This window comes from Protopterus annectens, chromosome 13.part0 (assembly GCF_019279795.1).
Source record: "Protopterus annectens isolate FY-2018-M chromosome 13.part0, PAN1.0, whole genome shotgun sequence".
Lineage (NCBI taxonomy): Eukaryota > Metazoa > Chordata > Ceratodontiformes > Protopteridae > Protopterus > Protopterus annectens.
This window is the reverse complement of record NC_056747.1, coordinates 584,127,812-584,148,559: the sequence shown is the minus strand read 5'-3', so window position 1 is coordinate 584,148,559 and position 20,748 is coordinate 584,127,812. Positions and strand designations below refer to the sequence as shown.

The following is a 20,748-nucleotide window of genomic DNA, read 5'->3' as shown; positions in this document are numbered from 1 at the left end:
TTCAGTATTTTACCAAAATGTTAATGAGCAGTTCAAAAACATGATCACAATGTTATGGTTAAAATGACAGTGAAACTGTATATTTTCAGTAGTGTATAAATGCTTGCAGTAGCACATGGTTCTTGTCTCTTATAGTTAATTCAACAGTTGCAAAGAGTTAATGAAACAGTTCTAAGTCATAAATTAAATTCTGTAATTGCAAAGGAATAAATTAATCAGGTTAAACTAAAGCAGACACAGCTCATAACTGATAAAACAATTTCACAGAATGGTCTGCAAAAGAAAAAGTTGTTAAATACATTCAGTTTGGTAGTAATACTTTAATATAATTGTATTAACTATGTAAAATTGCATTTTGATTTGCTGTATCAAAAGACTAAAGGTTTGTTTCTTGTGTTTTCTATATAATGTGATCAAAAAATACATATCAGTATAAAATGTTTTGAGTATGTTTAAAAACAGAGGGAATTGTTAGATATTATGAATATAAGGCTGAAATTAATTCTGTTGTAAATATGCTGAAAGAAAAAGCTTGCTTAAATGCAGAAACAGAGTTTAGTAATATGTGATCAGCAACCATACTAAATGACTGTGGCTTAAAAAAATAAGGAACTTGCTTATGAGTGTATTACACACACTTCAAGAAAGCTGACTTCTTACAGACATGACAATAATGTAATCTGCTTTCAATGGACAACAGGACATGTTTTTCTAAGAAAGTTTAAAAATATGCTTTTCTAAGAAAGTTAATCCACAAGGCGTTTCCTTGAAGACAGTTTACTTATCAGCATTTGCACAAGAACAGATGTGTCAGCATTTGCGTCATCAAGGCAGTATCTTTCCAAAACCAAGAGGGTGTGTGTTTAACTAAAATATATATATATATATATATATATATATATATATATATAAAGTCTGTATTAAATCCAGTTATGTTAGGGGTCTGGTAGGGACACATTTGTTGTCCTGAGGTAAATGTTATATCTCTCACATCATCTGTACTATATGAGAAGTAAAGTAGAACAGTACATTAAGCTGCAACGTTAGTCCATTTGGTTTATTATAAAAAGTTATTTGTTATTGCTCTAAAGTTGATGCTGCAAAGTATATTCTCTCATCAGTGTATATTCTGCAAGTTTCTGTATGCAACAGACTGTGAATGCAACTATAACCAGACTTTGATTCCAGCCAGCAAGACTGAGTGTCTTAGAAGACTTCAAATCCCACAGCAAGCAACAAGTAAGAAGCTCCATATAATTTTTCAAGCAGATCTAACGGAAAAATTGAGGAGCAGACTTTTTGGCACCACTCAGAAGCTTACAAACAGTCCTGGATGCAGCAAATATGTATCTGGACTACACTAGTATCAGGAAAGGTGAGAAACAAATGCAAACATGGGCTTTTAAACCAGAAAGTTGAAAGAGATGGAAAAACTGCCCAAACAGCCAATAAACTACAATTTCTGGGCCTGAAACCACTCTGCCTGTGGTAGATAGGCTACCTAGTGCTTACTACTCCCACTGATAAGCTAGAAGGATTCCCTCCAACACAGAAAGGCTTGGTGGGCTCAGAAGCTTACAAACAGTCCTGGATACAGCAAGTCTGTATCTGGACTAGCCTAGTTACAGGAAAGGCAGGAAACAAGCTTAGATTATTTATTTATTTATTTTTTAGTAAAGTGGAAAGGGAGAAAGGAGGAACAGAAGATAATTCAAGGTTAAGAACCTAAGTGGGTTGGCCTTCGCAGATGTTCTCTCTGTATTAGGTAGAATGAGCTAATGACACTAGACTGGGAGGAGTGTCCCAGATTAAATTTACAGTAGGGGTAGGGGCAGACAACTGCACAGCCACCAAGTATAAGAACAAAGACAGCAATAGGGAGGTAGGGAGTGTGGGGAAAAACAAAATCAGACAGCAAGAAAAGCAGTCTCTAGCAAATTAATAAATACAGCAGTTTTCTTATCTAAAAATCAGACACCAAGAAAAGCAGTCTCTAGCAAATTAATAAATGCAGCAGTTTTCTTAACTAAAACAAAATCAGACACCAAGAAAAGCAATCTCTAGGAAATTAATAAATGCAGCAGGTCTGTTGATTATCACTGATAGCAGATTAAGTGCCAAAAATATACTTATAGGCTTTCTGTATCCAGATGTCTATTGAATCAGTCACAGCTTGAGCAGCTAAGATACTGCTACTGCCTCACAGAATTGTAACTCCTTCTACAGTAGTATAAAGGAAAACTTAAGAGCCTCAGGGAATCAGATAACACAAAAAGCCGTGCTCACACAACCCCCGCTATGAAACCAGCTGAACAGGCTCTAGGCAGTGACCAGAAATATCAAGCAAATAAATAACAGCACTAGAGTTAACTATTGGTAAAAAAAAAAAAAGAGAACAAAATCAGACACCAAAAAAAGCAATCTCTAGCAAATTAATAAATGCAGCAGTTTTCTTAACTAAAACAATCATCAAATAGGATCTTCATTTCTCAAAATTAGTAGTCCTATCATCCCAACCATCTTTGGGATTTCCAAGATCCAAAATAACTTTTCTAACCCCCCCCCCATTTAGAAAGGAAGGAAGTAGCAGTTCAAGGCTGAAAAAACCCTCCCAGCTATCTTAGTGGATAGGTGGTTAAAACCAATTACACCATCTCCCACCTTTTAAAAGATTCATGGGATTTTCTAGGTTGATTAAATAATAGTCTGTGGAAAAATAACTTGGTATCACTGAACACTGATGTTATAGATTTATTTTCAGTTATTCTGAATGAAGAAGGATTAGAAATGTTTCAGAACAGTTTGATAGATTTTAGGGTTTTGCCCAATGACAAATTAATTTTATTGTGGAACTGACATCCCTTGTATTGAACAATAATTTTATATTTTTTGAAGGTGAGTTATTCAAGCAAATCAAACGGGTGGCCATGGGTGCAGCCTGTACCCCAATAAATGCAAATGTGGTGTTGTTAGATTGGGAAAGATCTCGTGTGTTTAACAGTGTATTTTTTAAGCATATTAATTTGTACCTTAGGTCCTTGGGTGACATTTTTATTTTGTGAGATGATTCTTTACCATTGATTGACGAATTTATAAATTATGTGAACAATACCACCCATTTTTTAAAATTTACATCACACTTTGATAGGGCTAATATTAATTATTTAGACACTTAGATTTAAAACAATTATCATCCAAAATAATCAAAGAATTTTAGAAAACCTACCTTCGGTAATACCTACCTACATTTTTCTAGTTGCTACCCATTTTCCCAGAAGAGTTTAGTGAAAGGAAAATATATCAGGGTGGCCAGGATGACCTCTAAGAAGGAGGATTTAACCAAGGAGCTGGAGGTTGTCTCTAAAATGTTTATTTCTAGGTGCTAGCCAGTAGAATTGGTCAATGACAAAGTGGGTGAGGTATTATCTGAATGGGGGGGTATAAATCCCTAGTGGGTAAGGGGCTACCAAATATTGATAAGGGACTGGACCTATGTAAAAGCTCTTCACTCAACTAATTTGAACATCCTTTGGTTTTAGAATACAATAAAAGCAGTAAAGAAGTTAACCAAACTGTGAGAAAGTATTGGAACATCTTAAAGGTAAGATGGGAGATTTTTAATCTTATGGGAAGAAAACCATTTACATTTAAAACATATGAAATTTAAAAAATATCTTAGAAGTTGATCAGAATTACATACAGAATACTGAAAGGAAGTTGGGAGGTATGTCAAAGTGTGGATATTGTAAACAATGTTCGTACATCTTTGAAGTAGAAACTTTGATTTTAGAAAATGGGGCAGAGACTAAGATACATTTCTATAGAGGGAACTGTCAAACTAAGGGAGTTGTTTATTTAGCAAAGTGTTCAACATGCTCAACATTTTATCTTGGCAAAACAGAAGGAAGGTTATGTAAAATAATCTACTAGCACTTGTATGACATAAGGATTAGGAATGATAATACACAGTTTAACAGTTTTCATTTTGAGATACTTGAAAAGATTACACCAAACCCCAGGGCAGAGGAATGGCAAATTAGACTCAAATACAAAATTTTTGTAGCAGCTTAGGCTGTATGCTTAACAATCCAGGATTTAATAAGTTTTTGTCTATTCAATGTTTACTAAAATTAATCGCTACGAAATTGTAGTTTCTAATGCATGTTTTGTTTATATTAAGAAGTATTTTATTTACTTACACTTTTTACTATTCATTTTTATATATTATAGACTTGTACAGAATATTTAAGATAAAGAGACATTTTTTACTGTTTTATATATATTTATATATGTTTTAACCTCGCTTTTTGTATGCAATAGGAATGGCACTTTAAGGGTTTATTGGAGGAATCAAGTGATTTAATAGTTCTAATTCTGTTTAACAAGTCAGTATTTTAGTATAAAAGGAATGGATCGGATGTATTTTTTTTTATTCTGATAAGCACTTCATAAATTTTTTTTGTGTGATTATATTTTGCCTGGCGACCACCTTTTTCCAACTTTATCTTTTATTCAGTTCTTGGTATGTAATTATATTAACTACATACTCCTAATCACAGTCAATGCACTCTTAGAATGGTCAGAGGTTACCTGCATTGATTCCATTACTACTGCCAATGTAGTATCAATGTCAAGAACACTGTTTTCAAGAAACTTCTCTGTCTGGCAACTGTACTTTCTAGTCAGAAAAAAAACTAAGGCATTTGTGAAACAAAAAGGTACTTAAACACTTTAGATCTACAACTAAAATTCAAGGTATTAATAAACAGAAAGGAAACATTCTGGAAAGATTCAAGAAGACTGGCAAAGACATAATCCATATATAAGAACAGGCAGACAACTTTCTTTTATTTATCAATAACTGTAGAAAAAACAATGAACCAAACAATTTAATTTTTGAAGAGAAAATTTTATTCCAGTTTGAGTTCAGTGAAACAAGATGAGTGAAGACAACCATGTAAAGCACAATGCCAACATATAAATGACTAGAAAAGGAAAATGTTTATTATTGGTTAGGAAAATGGTAACAAGAGAGACTGCGTCAAGTAGGCCAAACAGTTTCAAGGACTAGCCCCCCCTCCAAGGATACATTATGGTACACAAAAAAGATATGCAATGCCAGATGCTAGACAACTGCATGTCAAAAAAGCACCTGATATACAAGATGATACCATAAATTAATGATTACTGCTGCTGTCACATGGCAGACCCACCCTTCAAATCTTTGCCCTATCATGTGTATGTATGCGTGCTGCTAAAAACAGTAACAAAAGACGGATGTATGACCAAACACATTCCTATAGGAAGATGAACAATCAGTTTCACATCCCCAAAGGAATAACTGACCAGATTCTTAACACTGGTTAGTACTGTCTCACATTTAAAGACGCATGTTATACCAGACTTTGACCAAAGAATGATAGAGGATAAAAAGTCAGTCAACACCATTCACTGAGCCTGGTGCTAGTGCTACAGTGTTTTAAGTGGACAGCACCCCAGAAAGTTCCACCCAGATAATATTTCAAGCCCAATATGGCAACAGAGAAGCTATTATCCGCAACTGTGCTGAACTCCCTCAAAACACAAACTATGAAAGTAGGCAGAGGATATATTTTTAATTAAGAAATAGTAACAATTTAAGTAGGCATGGGTATATATTAGTTATTATTCTCAGTAAATAAACGCTGAAATGGGTACTGTAAATTATTACTGTCGGTGCTGCATGACAGTGCTACAAAAACAGCAGTATTCATACTAAAAGGTAAAATATGAAGACTTTGGTTTACAGATGATAATACCAACTTCAGTTAAATGATATGTAGATTTGAAAAAATCTGAAAGTACATCGATAAGCAATGACTTGCCACTCTGGTGACATAGAGAAATAACATACAGTATAAATATTTAATGTTAATGTGTGTATGTGTGTTTGTGTGTGTGTGTGTGTGTGTGTGTGTGTGTGTGTGTGTGTGTGTGTGTGTGTGTGTGATTTTATATATATATATATATATATATATATATATATATATATATATATATATATATATATATATATAGAGAGAGAGAGAGGAGATGGACATGCCATGCCACTTGAGGACTGCTACTGTAGTTCCTCATTACAGGAGTTTAAACATTCCCTTTTGAAATACCTTACCAAAAACAGCTATATTCCTGCTCCTCAGCTACTCATTAAATCCAGCAAAAGTTTTCCACACACTATCTTTTGTGTTATCAGTCACTATAAACATATGACTGTATACACAAATATCTAAAATATTTATTAGTTCTGTAAACATGTATTAATTTCCTTAACATTGTAGCAGTTCTGTATTGCATTCCCTTTTTAAAATGATCTCTTTTCACCAGAGACTATGATGATCTAAGCATGTTTACTGCCAGTATGACAGATTCCTCTACAACTATTTAGACAAGAATTATGTCAGTGGGTTATTACTACTACTGTTACTAATGCATTCATCACAGCTTAAGCCAAAATTATGACCTTTAACTATTATACCTCTATTATATCAATAATTGTTTTAACTTGAAAGAAATCACCTTTGCATGTATACCATTGTAGAAATGCCGTCAAATAATTGCTTTTACATTGGTGCTACTTGTTAATTTAGTTAGTATGAAATAACTAATCATCTACCCCTTCCCCCCATTTTTATGTCGCCACCTCTCACAATTTAGTGTCACTCTCCCACCTTCTATGATAACCATGCATGACTGACAGAGGTCATTTTTCACACAGGTCATCAACTTCTTGGCTGAAAGTACTTTTCTCCGCTTGCATTCTTCCTGTCTCTCCAAAACTTGCTTTGGCAAATAGTTTTCGGCTTTCTGACACATATGAACACCCCACTTCTATCATCTCTCTTTGACCTTCTGTACAATTGGGACTACTCAGCCCCGGCTTCATTTCTTCATTTGTCCCACACTGTGCATCCTACCACCAGTCTAAAGCACTTCATCTCCATCACCTCAAGCTTCATCAAATGCTCTGCCTTCACTGTGGCAAACAGAAGCATCGGTCTGTTTGGTTTACCTTACTTCTCATCTTCTTTAGCATTCTTGTCACTCAATACCCCTGAAACACTGTGCCAGATGGCTGCATCACCTCTTAGTCCAGCTTGTTCCACTATTTTCCCTTCTACCTCAGCTTTCTTTTTCTTCAGATTTTCCAGATTTGTTGCCATGACAACTGTCTTGTCAGTACTCAGTTTCATCCCATGAGCCTTTTGTGTTGCATCTCAGTCCTCTGTCATTTGCTGAAGTTCATGTTCATAGTCTGCTTGTAATGCCATATCATCTGTATACATCAGTTTTGTTGATCTGTCTCCTCCCACTACAGTCACCACTATGAACAGCACTGGCCTCATAGCTTAACTCACTCCCACTGGAAATATCTCTGAGTCCGAACACTGTTCACACTTGTGTCATTGGATCCTCTACATAACCTGCACTAATATTACCAATGGTTCCAGGACTTTGAACCATTGCAAGACTGCTCAAATAAGCTTTCTTGGGACCCTGTCATTGATTTCTCCAAGTCTAGGAATGCCCATTTGGACTTTCTTCATCGCCAGCTTCTTCTCCACTCTCTTTTTCACTACAAACATCAGGGAAGTTGTACTGCATACTGATCTAAATCAGAACTGTTTACCTTCCATCTTACTTTACTTCAAGTGTTTTCATTTTTTAATCATTAAAGAAAGTTTTTGCATGTCTTCAAGCTTTTCAATGAATTCCATCTTCAGTCTGTGTGTAATTACTAAAGTTCATTACCAAATGTACATTATGGTAAATATAGAGCAATCATTGCACTGGTTCAGAGTGTTTTGTCATGCAGATACTACTCAAAAGAGTATGCATTATTTTTCTGTTATACTTTAGGGTATGATTTACTGTCAATATGTTTCAAAGTTGCTCAACCAAAATACAAGACTTCACAAAATCGGTCCAAGGATGAGACAGAAGAAAACTGAATTTATATTAACTAAGGCAGGTTGTGACTGGCACCTAGCAAAAGCAAAGTGGACTTTCACAGAAATTCTGAGTTGTTAATTACCCCTGTAATGAAGGCTGTGTACCACAATGAATAAAGGTTTAATAATTACAGTCCTGGCTTTGTCAGAGTCTGGAAGGTATACATGACATTAGACCCCATATCCAACCAAAACACTTGGAAGGAGAATATGCTGGTTGCACATTACAGCGAAAATATGATTTTCAGTTTTATACAGAGGAGTACTAAAAATAAGCAGCATTAGGCAAAACCCCATAATAACTATGCCTACAGTTTTTCGGATTTTTTTTAATGGGATATGTGTGCGCTCACACATACATACACACACACACACACACACACACACACATTCTATTCCTTTCCTTGAATGTTCATCTTCTTGAAAGTTGTCTTTGCCGGCTTAACAGATCGAAGTCTCTTAATTTCAAATATTGCTGGCATCTCTATGTGGAAGGTTACAGTACAGTCGGAAGTGAAAATTTGCCCATTCCCCACTGTTGTTCAGTCTCAGAGTTGGTATATAAAAGTGAGGGTGCAGAGAAGTTTATCACACTGCATAAAACAGGTTTTATGTTTTCCGCATTTGTTTAGGTTTAAATTATTTGCGTTCAATATTTTGAATTTCAGAAATTTGGGTATTCAAATCAAGGAAAGAAAAAAAAAATATATATATATATATATGTGTGTGTGTATATATTTATATATATAAATGTGTGTGTCTGCATGCATTTATATACACACACAAATTTACATAATGTGTGTGTTGCATTGTCCTGCCTGAGTCAAAGAAATGTCACCCATCCTGCATATGTAAAGATGATAGTTTTACAAGGGTTAGCAGCACATACAAAAAACAGTGTTATGCATTACTGCTTACAATTAAAAAAAACTGTGAAAACACTTAGAACATGTTTCTTCTTCTTTTAGTCATATTCTTAGGGGAAGCATAATCACCATAACAAGAAGTGTGCCATTGTATTCTTCACTATAAAGTCCTCCGCAGATCCAAAACAATCCTTAAGACTTTCCAACCTTATTGAATGCCAAGCACTTTGTCAAGTCACATTCTTTGACCTTGTCTTGCAATATCCACTCATGTATCTAGCAGCATCTTATTTTTTCAACATCCTGTGTAAGCATAAAAGTTAATATGTTTATCTGTCCACAAACTGCCAAGTAAACTTTTTGCCCTGATACATCTTTCTCTATATCCCTGCCCTTCCCTCTACTCTTTACTGGGCCCCTACAGTGGTCAACTGAACACCCATTGTTTCATAGTACTGTACAACCAATCTATACTTCTTTACATCTTGTCATACTAGAGACAGTACTTATCTTTGATTGAAATTAAGCATATATATTATGCATGCATGCACACACACACACACACACACACACACACACACACACACACACACACACACACACACAGATAGTGGAAATGCACCCAAAACATATATCAACATTAAGCACTTGTAAGAAGTCCCAAATCTTAGCCACTCTCCTTTTTACTAATACCTTGCCTTTGTAGAAAGTTTTTTTTCACTCTCAATAAAGGGCTGCACATTTAAGGATTAAAACAGAAGTTCAAACTATTTCAAGATAATATCCAAACATTAAACTCTTGCTGCAGTTTAGAATTTCTTCATTAAATTTAGTATCACTTTTTGTGAATTTTACTGAAAAATGTTGAAGGCTACATATGCCAGTAAAACAGTCAGTAACTTCTACTGCTGCTACTATATGTATTGTGCTTAACGGGCATCTGTTATTATACCACGCAAACAGGCACTGCAATTTCACTTTAAAATCTTTTAACTGTGAAGCATGTTCTGTATACATCATCAGTGCTTCTCCATATATTAATATTAATGTATGTTTTTTTATTAGTCACTTCACTGTATATTCAGAATGCACTTTTGAAAGTAATTTGTAGTGAACATTCTGTACGATCTCAATTTAATTAAGCTGTTCAACATAAACTACAATTTATGCTTTGCAAATGAGTATGTAGCCAATCCCCATCCACCCTTTATTTTAAAAACAAAATGATGCATTAAGACATAGCTGTGGTAGAAGGAGGGGTCAGTTTAGACTTCTGTTTGGGAAATGGCTTGATGGTGACCAAGACATGGTTCAGCTAGACACACAGTCATAAGGTCACATACAAGAGTGGCCAACATGCAAATCATGTAGACTTTTTCCTAGCAAGGAATGGACATTGGGGTGGGGATAGAAAAAGCTATTGCAAAGTCATCCCCATTGAAACAGTCTGGCTAGAGCATAAGCCACTGGTTGCCATAGGCAGCAAGTAGTGGTCAGAGAAGGCTCTAAAGTCAACTGAAACTAGGTTAAAAACCTGGAAGATGACTGGACAAAAAGTACAAGAGTTCAAGAAAATACTCAGGAAGAAGAAATAGGTGGAGATAAAGAATGGCAACACTTCAAAAACAACATGTGGGAGGGACTAAAGCACAGATATGCAGCCAAGCCGGGTGTGGAAACAAGGTACAAATGAATAGCTGGTGGTCGAATGCAGAAGTCCAGGAAGTTGTCAAAAGAATGAAGGAGTGCAGGAAAAAGTGTGAGATACAAAAGGAGGACCAGGACTTGTTGGATAACAAAGAGGCTAAGAGAATAGTTGCAAAAGCAAAGAACAAGGCATCATAAGTACTCTACCAGTATATGGAAAGTGACTCAGCAGATGGCACAAAGAAACTCTATCGGGGGGTAAGGCAAAGGCAGAAAGGTAAAGATAGTCATCAGACAACCTTCATAAGAGATGCCAGCAACAACCTGCTCACCAGTCCACAGGACAAAGGCAAAATGAAGGAGTACTTCATGCAGCTTCTGAATGAAGAAAATTGCACAGAAGTTGTACTGCCCCAGACACAACCAATGATGAAATAATAGAACACCTCAAAAGAAGCAAGAACAGCACTAAGGAAAAATGAAGTCAGAGAAAGCAGCAGGCTCAGATGAGGTCACAGCATATATCATTAAGATGTTAAGTGACCTACAGAAGCAATGGCGCTAGAGAGTATTCATAAAAGTATGGAGATTAAGGTCTATCCCAGAGAACTGGAAAGTAAACATTCTAGTGCCTGTGTACAAAAATAAATGACATTCACAACTTGGACAGTATAGTGGTGTCAAACGTTTGTCACACAGCATGAAAGTTCTGGAAAGAGTGTCTAAGAAATGAATATGTACAGGAGTACAAGATAAAATGGGAGAAGAGCAGCTCAGATTCAGATAAGCCTGCAGCACAACTGACCCAATATTTGCATGGAGACAGATAGTTGAGAAGAAGCTAGAGATGAGGAAAGAGTCCAACTGGGCATTCCTAGACTTGGAGCAAGCATATGACAAGGTTTAAATACAGCTGATTTGTGCAGTCCTGTGGTGATCTGAAGTCCTAGAAACACTGGTAGAATTAGTGCAGGCTATGTACAATGACTCACTGACACTAGTACAAGCAGTGTGTGGACTCACAAAGAGAGTCCCAGTGGGAGTGGGTGAGCATTAGCAAACAGATCAGAAAAGCTGCTGTATGCAGATGACTTGGCATGACAAGCAGACTCTGAACAAGAACTTCATCAAATGACACAGGATGGAATACAAAACTGAAGGCATATAGAATGAAAATGAGTGCAGATAAGACAGTTGTGATGGCAACAAATGGGGGAATCAGAAGCTGAGCTTAACTGTTTCCAATATCTAGGAGGAGTGGTTAAAAAGAAGAGCAGTCTGAATGAGGAGGTCAAAGTCAGAATCAGAGAGGCTGCAGCCAACTAGCACAGAGTATTGGGGAAATGTTTGGCAGAAGAATACTATAGAAGCTGAAAAGTAAAGTGTATAAACAGTGGTGCATACCCAGTACTACTATATAGAACAGAAACCTGGATAGTGAAGGCAGAGCACTGGAGGAAGCTAGAGGTAATGGTGATAACATGCCTGAGATGGGAGATATGATGCACACTGTGGTACAGATGAAGAAATGAAGGCATTAGAGCAGAAGCACTAATGGCTCCAATTGTAGAGACTGTCAAAAAGAACAGCTTACAGTGGCTCAGGCACATGTGAAGGAAATCAAAAGACAATCTGGTGAAGAAGACTTGGAATTGATGGGAAGAAAGCAATAGAAAACAAGGGTATCCAGTAATGAGATGGAGGGATTGTGAGACAGAAGACCTGTGACAGTCAGGCATTACCACTGAAAAAGGTAGGAGAGCGGCATTGAATCAAGAGAGATGACAACAGTTAACATAACACATTACCCTATTTACAAAATAGGGAAAAAGGGGGGTTGATGAAGATGATGTGTTTAAGGATGATGCCAGTCCCATTACAAACAAGATTTCTGATATGTTTTAACTCCACATTATTTTTAAAGCAAATATTCCCCTTTGGCATTCCACATAACTACTTCAGACTGTTCCAAATTCCAGAGTTAAGCATTGTTAGATGCCTAATATTTGTTAAGTGTACTGATGGGTCACAGTGATTTTTCATAAAAGTTTTTCAGAATATTGCAATGCATGCTAGTAGTACAATGCAATCACCATGCCTAAAGTTAAGTTGCTGTCGTTGTTCAGCAACTACTGAGACGCCACCTTTGTGTGTGGGTTCTACAGACCAAGTGCAGTGATGACTATTAAAGATAGAAGGAGCAAGTGCCACTTTCCAGAATAACATATTTCAATTTAAGTATATATTACACTATCTTCATATAGAAGATGGATGTCTATTACATTACTTACTCGTTAGTATACTTTGGGGACAATGACCATAAATATAAAAAAAGACAATAAAATAAATATGTGCATTTTATGCTGTAGTACATAGCTCTCAACCTCTTAGCACAAAACATCTGGACAGAAATAACGGGGAAGGGATAAAGCTCCGAAAATAGGAACAAATTTTAAACAATGCTCTTATAAACTTAGAAAGTTGCTAGAATAAATGGTCTGGCGATACCATGCATTTTCTGAAGGATAAAAGTCTGAAACTCAAATGCCTGTCATTATTTAGTGAATTCAGTCCTCGCTGATTTGTCACAAAAATCCAGAAAACCATAAATTTTATGAGGAACTGACCAAAACTATGAGGCAAAAATCTGGACAGCTGAGAGGTAATGCTGTAGTATAATGAGAAGGGTCTGATCAAGGGAAAATAAACTCAGACAATAACAACATTTAAGTATGTGGCATATGATGCACTGAAACGACATTTTACATTCTTCGAACTGGCTATATTGTTAAAGCACTATGTGAATATGTTCTTTAACCGCATTTGTTGAAGATGCTGTCTCCAGTTAACATACCTCCTGGATGTCCTCAATTCAGTTTTAAGATGCAGTCTTTCTCTCAAAAGGTATGTTTCTGTTACGATTGCAGCTTAGTACAGTATAGTGGGCATCTTTTCCCAAAAGCTGTGGTTAATCCGAATCAGCATTTTAAAACCGTCCTGGTCTGGTATGCTCATTTAGATGGTATAAGACTGACAGCTATGTCAGACAGCTACTTTGCGATCAATTTGTAAATTACCCCCAACAAACTGGTATTAAATGCTCGAGTAAGACAAGTCACTCTCACTACAAGATGCGGACTTTCACGGCTTGCATAAACCACGGTTATTAGTGTAACTACAAAAACAAAATATGTTAAAAGAATTCAACCTTCCTACAACTAAATATTACTTCCGGGAGTTTAAACCGCCGCTATAACAACGGGTTACACATGATAAGCAAATACTACGGTATCGTAGTAAGGACAAACCACTCGCAGCTTAGGGAATTACATAATTATGCAGGTGGAAGAGACGTGAAAAGATTTTGTCAGGAAAGGAGAAACTACATCTCTTTGGACAGAGTATGTCTAGAGCAAGGATGTAATTCAGACCTCTCAACAGTCCCTGATTTATAGGTTGACTCAGATTTTAGTCCTGTCCGACTTAATCTCTCCTAAAATTAGTAACTCTTAAAACGGTGAAATGCACTTAATAAATAATGACAATAACTTGAATTACAGACTTTTTTTACTTAGAAAAGTATGTTAATTTACAGTCTCATATTCTGTCAGTGTCTGAAGTTAATATTACTAATTTTTAAAACTGACCCTGATTATTTCTAGATTTGTCCCTGATGTGTTGAGAGCAAGGGGTTAACCAGGCATACTCTTTGTAGCCTGAAGAGTGCATTTTTTTCTGAATATGTTAGAAACATTGGGGCTTAATCAAGCCATACTATAACCATCTAAATTAATGCCTCTAAAACATGCATATAGCTTGCTTTAGTTGCTTACAAAAAGGACTGCAAATGTAAAAACAATACTAACAGTTTTTGACTTAGCAGGTGAAAATGTTGCACCTATTAAGTTGGGGGAGTGTCAACAGCTCGACTGATATAAACATTTTTTTAATGCCAGGTGTATTGGGAGGCAGCAATAAGCATGTGTGAGTACAAAATGAAATTCACTAGCCACACACCCTAGTCTAGAACAGCGGATGCCAATAAATTTTGTACAGAAAATAAGCAAGACTTACTGGCATCTTATTCTCTGATTTCTATAGAAACACGTGCAGAATTTGGGGGACCATATACAATAGATGCATCTCACGTAACCATGAAAGCAAACCCTGTCTTTGAGGCCACCCCCACACATTAACAGTAGTAATGTGGGTACCAGGCATATTAAAATGTTATTGTACAGCTGAAGTCCTCATTTGTATTTATTATACTGATTAATTTTAATATGCAAATAAATTTATCACTGTTTACTGTACTGTTTTATTCTTTAATGATTATAGTTATCTAGTGTGCTTATGCTTCAAGCAACCTAGTGTTACCCACTGAAAACCACAAACTGGTAAACAAGGAATACCTGATAAGAATCAGTGCCTTCAAAGAACTAAATGTAGATCTTATCAAAAGAAACCTTATACCAGCAAAACTTTAACTATTCACTGATTAGACACCATTTCTCAGGTCCCATTACCTCTGATACTTTTTGCTTTCCTGATGCTACAGCCAGGGGCTCTAATTACAGATTGTATTAATTAAACTCTCCTAGCTGTGAACAAGTAGTCCCTTCCCCCCTCTCACCTACATCTGGGACTGGCTGAACAAAGTTTATAAAGGTTACGGGTGCCAATTTTGAATCACATTGCAGCTGTCTGTGCCCCTTGGTGTTGTGTACCCCTAATGTAAGTAGTCTACAATATTGATGTGTGTTCTGCATTTTAATCTGATGCTTTGATCACAGCATAAGCTCAGATTCTCTTGTACATTTGAAGTATTATGTAAAGAAATGGCATTGATAACGGAATAGTCTGGTGTATGGCTCTGGGATCTCAGTGTATGGCTCTGGAATCTTGTGACTAACTTCTTGTTTTTTGTTTGATAAGACATTGCTGCATTTTTGCTTAACATTTTCATTATATCATACCTTATTTAGTGGAAAATGGATTACTGGATAACTGAACTTGGGAAGTGAGATAAATTGACATAATCATTAAATTAGGACATTGTTACATGTAGTGCTGAATATATGTTGGAATAATTTGATGATAGTCTATTGTAGTAGTATAAACTTGTCGTGAGTTACTCACTTCAGAATCCTTCTAACTGCTTCACTCTAACTCTTTTTAGTAACTCCACAGTTAAAATGTGTCTGAACTGAGTTCCCCTCTCTGATCTCTGGACTGTGACCATGGGTAGTACTACCCACTGAAACCCTTGAACCGGTAAACAAGGAATACCTGATAAGAATCAGTGCTTGCAAAGAGTTAAATGTAGGTCTTATCAAAAGAAACCTTATACCAGCAAAACTTTAACTATTCACTTATTAGCTACCACTTCTCAAGTGTGCTCAGCTATTCTGGAACTGATGATCACTTCACCAGGGATGACAGCTGCTTGCTTCTCCTTTATTCCATAAGGGTTTCTCCCTCTCTAAATTTAATCATACTAGCTAGCAATGTTATTTCACTCATTGGTAATATTTGGACTCTGTTAGTTCTCACAAGATTAACTAGAAAGTCCTGAAGTATATTGCATCCTTAACTTTAAACGGACATAATTTAAACTGCATGGAGACTAGAAAAATGGTTTCAGGGTCTAACAGAGTGTGAGCACCTACCTTAGGTCCCATTGCCTCTAATACTTTTTGCTTTTCTCACACTATGGCCAGGGGCTGTACCCATTTTATTCATCCTTGCTGCACTTGGACTTACTCCGCTCCCCTACCCTACCCCCAAATCCCACTCACCTCCACTACAACTACATTTATTTTCATCTAGCCACTCCCACTATATACCTGAAGCCTGTCAAACAAATCCACTACTCTACACTATCCAACCACTAACTACCCAATAAAGTAACACCTACCTACTCAAGTATTCACTCAGTCAACATCCATACCCTTTAAATCACCTTATTTTCTTTTTATTTTCCACTTACCAACAATAGTGGCTTCTTACAAATGTTTTGATTTTTCACTTAGTCAATTTACTAGCCAAAGTCCTAAATTACTAATATTAACTTCACTTTATACTTTCACTACAACTCATACTTTAACCCATTCCACTAAATAAGTATTGCACTATAATATAACATACTACCCCTCTACACTACAACACTCATGATCCTTTAACTTGCTGTATGTTTAACTGCTCACTATTCTCATCTAACCTTACCTCTATCCAGCCATGAAATTACATCCCCTTACACACATCAAAAAAGACATGACACACATACTTCAAAATATCTTCAGCAATCTAGACTACTACAGTCATTGATCATTTCACCTATATTATACCCCCTCTTCATGTCTCATTTCACTTCTCCATTAGATATGATAAGTTCATAACTAAATTCCTTAACAATCTTGTAAGCATAGCATCAGAACTTACAATTAATGGTGACAACCACACAAACCCAGGCCACAAATCTACCCCACAACAGCACATTAAAGAGTCTTCCTCCCAGCCTGTGAATATATTACATCTACCTCAGAAAGGATCAGATCTACTATTTATAAATATAAATCTCAGAAGTGTTGTTAATAAAGTTCAGGAACTCCATGCTACCCTTTCACTTTATTCACCAAATATAGCTCTATTAACAGAAATCTGGCTGAAGCCACATTTTAATGACAATGAGATTATTCCCCTAGGTTATAATATTCTTAGAGCAGATAGAAAGGAAAAAAGAGGTGGGGGAATATCCATAGTCTTTAAAAACAACCTCACACTGCAACCTCTGTTTCAAAACACTCCAACTTTTAATAATGCTGAGATTTTATTTACCAAAATTAGCATCAATTCAAACAAACATTTAATCATAGGAGGAACTTACATTTCACCTGGAAACAGCCTTGCCACTATAGAGCATATCCTCCACTGGACCTCAAACACTATTCCTTATGAGATAATTATTATGGGTGATTTTAGTGCAGATTGGTTCACCTGTAACTCACAGAATCCCATTAGCCATATTAACCTCCATGGCTTTCTTCAAATTATTCAATCCCCTACCAGAATAGTCAAAAAATCAAATAGATAGCCTATCCTCGACTGGACCCTAACTAATAAACCCTCTCACTCTCTATACTCTGGTTGTCTTCCTGATAGCCTCAGTGATCACTCATCAGCCTACCTACTCAGACAATGTACTAGCCCTCTCAAACATACCATTTATTGGCAAATCCGAAACAAGAAAACTTTCAACTCCCAAACCTGTACATCCACTCTCAAATGTTGTAACTGGACTCCACTAAAGTCTTTGCCCCTAGATGCTGCAATCGAATATTTCAATTCTACGTTCCTCAATGTTTTTAACAAATTACCACCTCCTAGGACAATAAGAGCAAAGTCAGACTCTACCCCATGGCTAACTAAGGAAATAAGAACTCTACTCAAACTAAGAGACAAGGCATTAGAACTTTGGTATGCAAATAAATTTCAACCAAATCATCTAGCATATCAAGAACTTAGAAACAAAGCCAAAAAACAAATTAAACTAGACAAAAAACAAACTATTACATAATATCCAAATGAAACATCAGTATAACCCACAGCATTTCCAGTCAGCAGTCAAAAGAATCTTACAGCCTAGACAAGCATCGACTCCACCCCTTCTTCCTCAAATAACTTGGATACCACCGCAGAGCAATTTAACAAATACTTCACTGAAAGCATTCTATCACTCACCAAAAATAACTGCTCTTCTCCACTAACAATACCCCTAACATTAAACCAGGAAGACAATTCCTTCTCTTTCAATCCTGTCCCAACAGATACCATAAAAAAATAATTAAAAGACTTAAACCAACAATAGTAGTTGCTGATAACTTACCACAGAATATCTCAAACTATCAACTGAATTTATTTCATACCTCATATCAATTCTCATCTCCATTCTATCGCCAAACACCAAGTTTCACTTATCTGGAAAATCTCACACAAAATCCCTCTACTCAAAGGTGGTAACTCAAGTCAACTCTCAAATTACAGGCCTATTGTCATACTATCTCCACTCTCAAAAATTCTGGAAAAGTGCAAATACTCTCAGCTTGTGCACTAGGTCTCAAAAAATAGCCTATTAGCCAATTCACAGCACGAATTTCAACCTAACCATAGCACTACAACTGCCCTATTGAGCTTCACTAATACCATTAATGAATATCGGAATGAAGGTAAAATCATTTCATCCATCTTTCTTGATCTGCCAAAAGCCTTCGATACAGTCTCCTACCACAAACTATTATCTGCTCTCTCTGACCTAAATCTTAGTCTCTCTGCACTCGCATGGTTCTAAAACTAACAGGTCGCCACGAAGCTGTAAAATGGCAACAAAACCTCTCCCCCTATTTCCTGTCACACTGGGTGTCACTCGGGGCTCCATTCTTCAGCCCCTTCTCTTTAGTATCTTTACTAATAATCTTAACACTGCTACATTTCTTACTTCCCTGGTCCAATATACAGATGATTTTACACTTTCCACTAAATATAATAGATATGTGATACTGCTACCACACAACAACTTCAAGACATAACATAAAAGTCCTTATCAGCAATAGAATCCTTTCTCTCTAATTCACAACTCAATCCCCTACCAGAATCCTTTCTCTCTAATTCACAACTCAACCATGGCAAACCAAACTAATGCACTTCCAAACCTCTAGATCCACTGCCCCCTTCTCCATCACAGCCACAGGCAATACAACTATTTGACTGGTATACCAAACAAAACTCCTAAGTGTTATTATTGATAACAACAGGAAATTCGACTTACACATATATCAAACAATAAAGAAGGTACACAAAAAAATAGCCACCCTATATAAAAATAAACAGTTTCTAACCAATAGTACTAAGATAGCCATTGCAAGAACACACCTTCTCTAAACACTTCTTTATGCCTCACCCATACTCACCAACCTAAAAACTACAGATTTAGTTAAACTTGAAGCAGGTTGCAATAAAATAGCAAAATTGGCCACAGACTGTACATACAGCTCACACCATTGTCTAGTCCTGAAAAAACTCTCCCAGTTAGAACTACCACATCATCTGTCTTATAATCAGCTGTCTATGGCTCATAAACTACTATGCCAGCCTGATAAAATACCAGTCCTCCAAAACATACTCAAACCTTATTCCAATCACAGAATCTTACGTTCCACTAGCAAATCACTAGTAAAAGTAACCAAAGCCAAGAATACAGCAAGAGATTCTCTTTACTCAAATTATGTAGCCAAAATCTGGAACTCACTCCCTCAAACTATTAGATCCATTTCCAGCACTGTTCACTTCAAAAAATTACTCAGAAGTCATTTATTGCATGCATGGCTCTGCTCACAACAGTCCTGGTTAAGTTATACTACTTATGATATACCACATTACCCATCCAAGTAATGCTGTGTCAGCCTATTGCTACAACTGCATCACAGATGCCCCCTCTAGCTTCTTTATTGCTATCGAACGAAGTTCGCAGATGACTGCAAACTAGGAGCCATAATCAAAACTCCAAAAGATGTGGACATTCTACAAAAGAGCCTCACTGAGACAGATGCCTGGTTTCAAAGCCATGACCTCAAGCTCAATGCCAAAAAGTGCATTGTCATCCCTTTTGGTAAAAACTCTGTACCCATGAACTACCACATAGGCGGTAGTCTACTTAACACCGAAAGTGTGATAAGAGACCTTGGGACACAGGTGGGCAGTAGTCTCTCCTTTGATAATCACATCACCACAGTAGTCAGGAAATCCTACTACGTGGCACACCTCATCACAAAAGGTTTCTCATCTAGGAAAAAAGAGGTCATTGTTCCCCATTACTCGTCACTCATTAGACCCATTATAGAGTACAATGCCCCTTTTGGTATGTACCTCACAAGACATCTACAACAACTGGAAAGGCCACAGAAATACATCACAAAGAGGATTACCGGCCTCAAACAGATGCCCTACGCAGACCATTTAAAAAAACTGCAGCTTTACTCCATCGCATATCGCCTACTCAGAGGCGATCTCTGCCTAACACACAAAGCGATGTCAAACCCAGAGCTTTTAGACATGCTCCACTTAAAGAAATCCCAATCCCTATGAGCTACACGCTCTAGGGACCTAAACATTGTCACCACAATAAACAGAACATGCTGGAGGGATAGATTCCTGTCCCAGAGACTTCCCATACTCTGGAACAAACTACC

At 36.7% G+C, this 20,748-nt stretch overlaps 1 protein-coding gene across 1 annotated transcript in view; it reads right to left on the bottom strand.

Annotated features, from left to right (window-relative positions):
* KIAA0753 (KIAA0753 ortholog) overlaps positions 1 to 13,727 on the bottom strand; it is a 1,485,993-nt gene extending 1,472,266 nt beyond the window's left edge. Inside the window, exon 1 of the mRNA XM_044054254.1 lies at positions 13,359 to 13,727. The gene's annotated coding sequence lies outside the window, so the exon portion shown is untranslated. The remainder of the gene's footprint in view (positions 1 to 13,358) is intronic.
* Between the last annotated feature and the right edge of the window lie 7,021 nt (positions 13,728 to 20,748).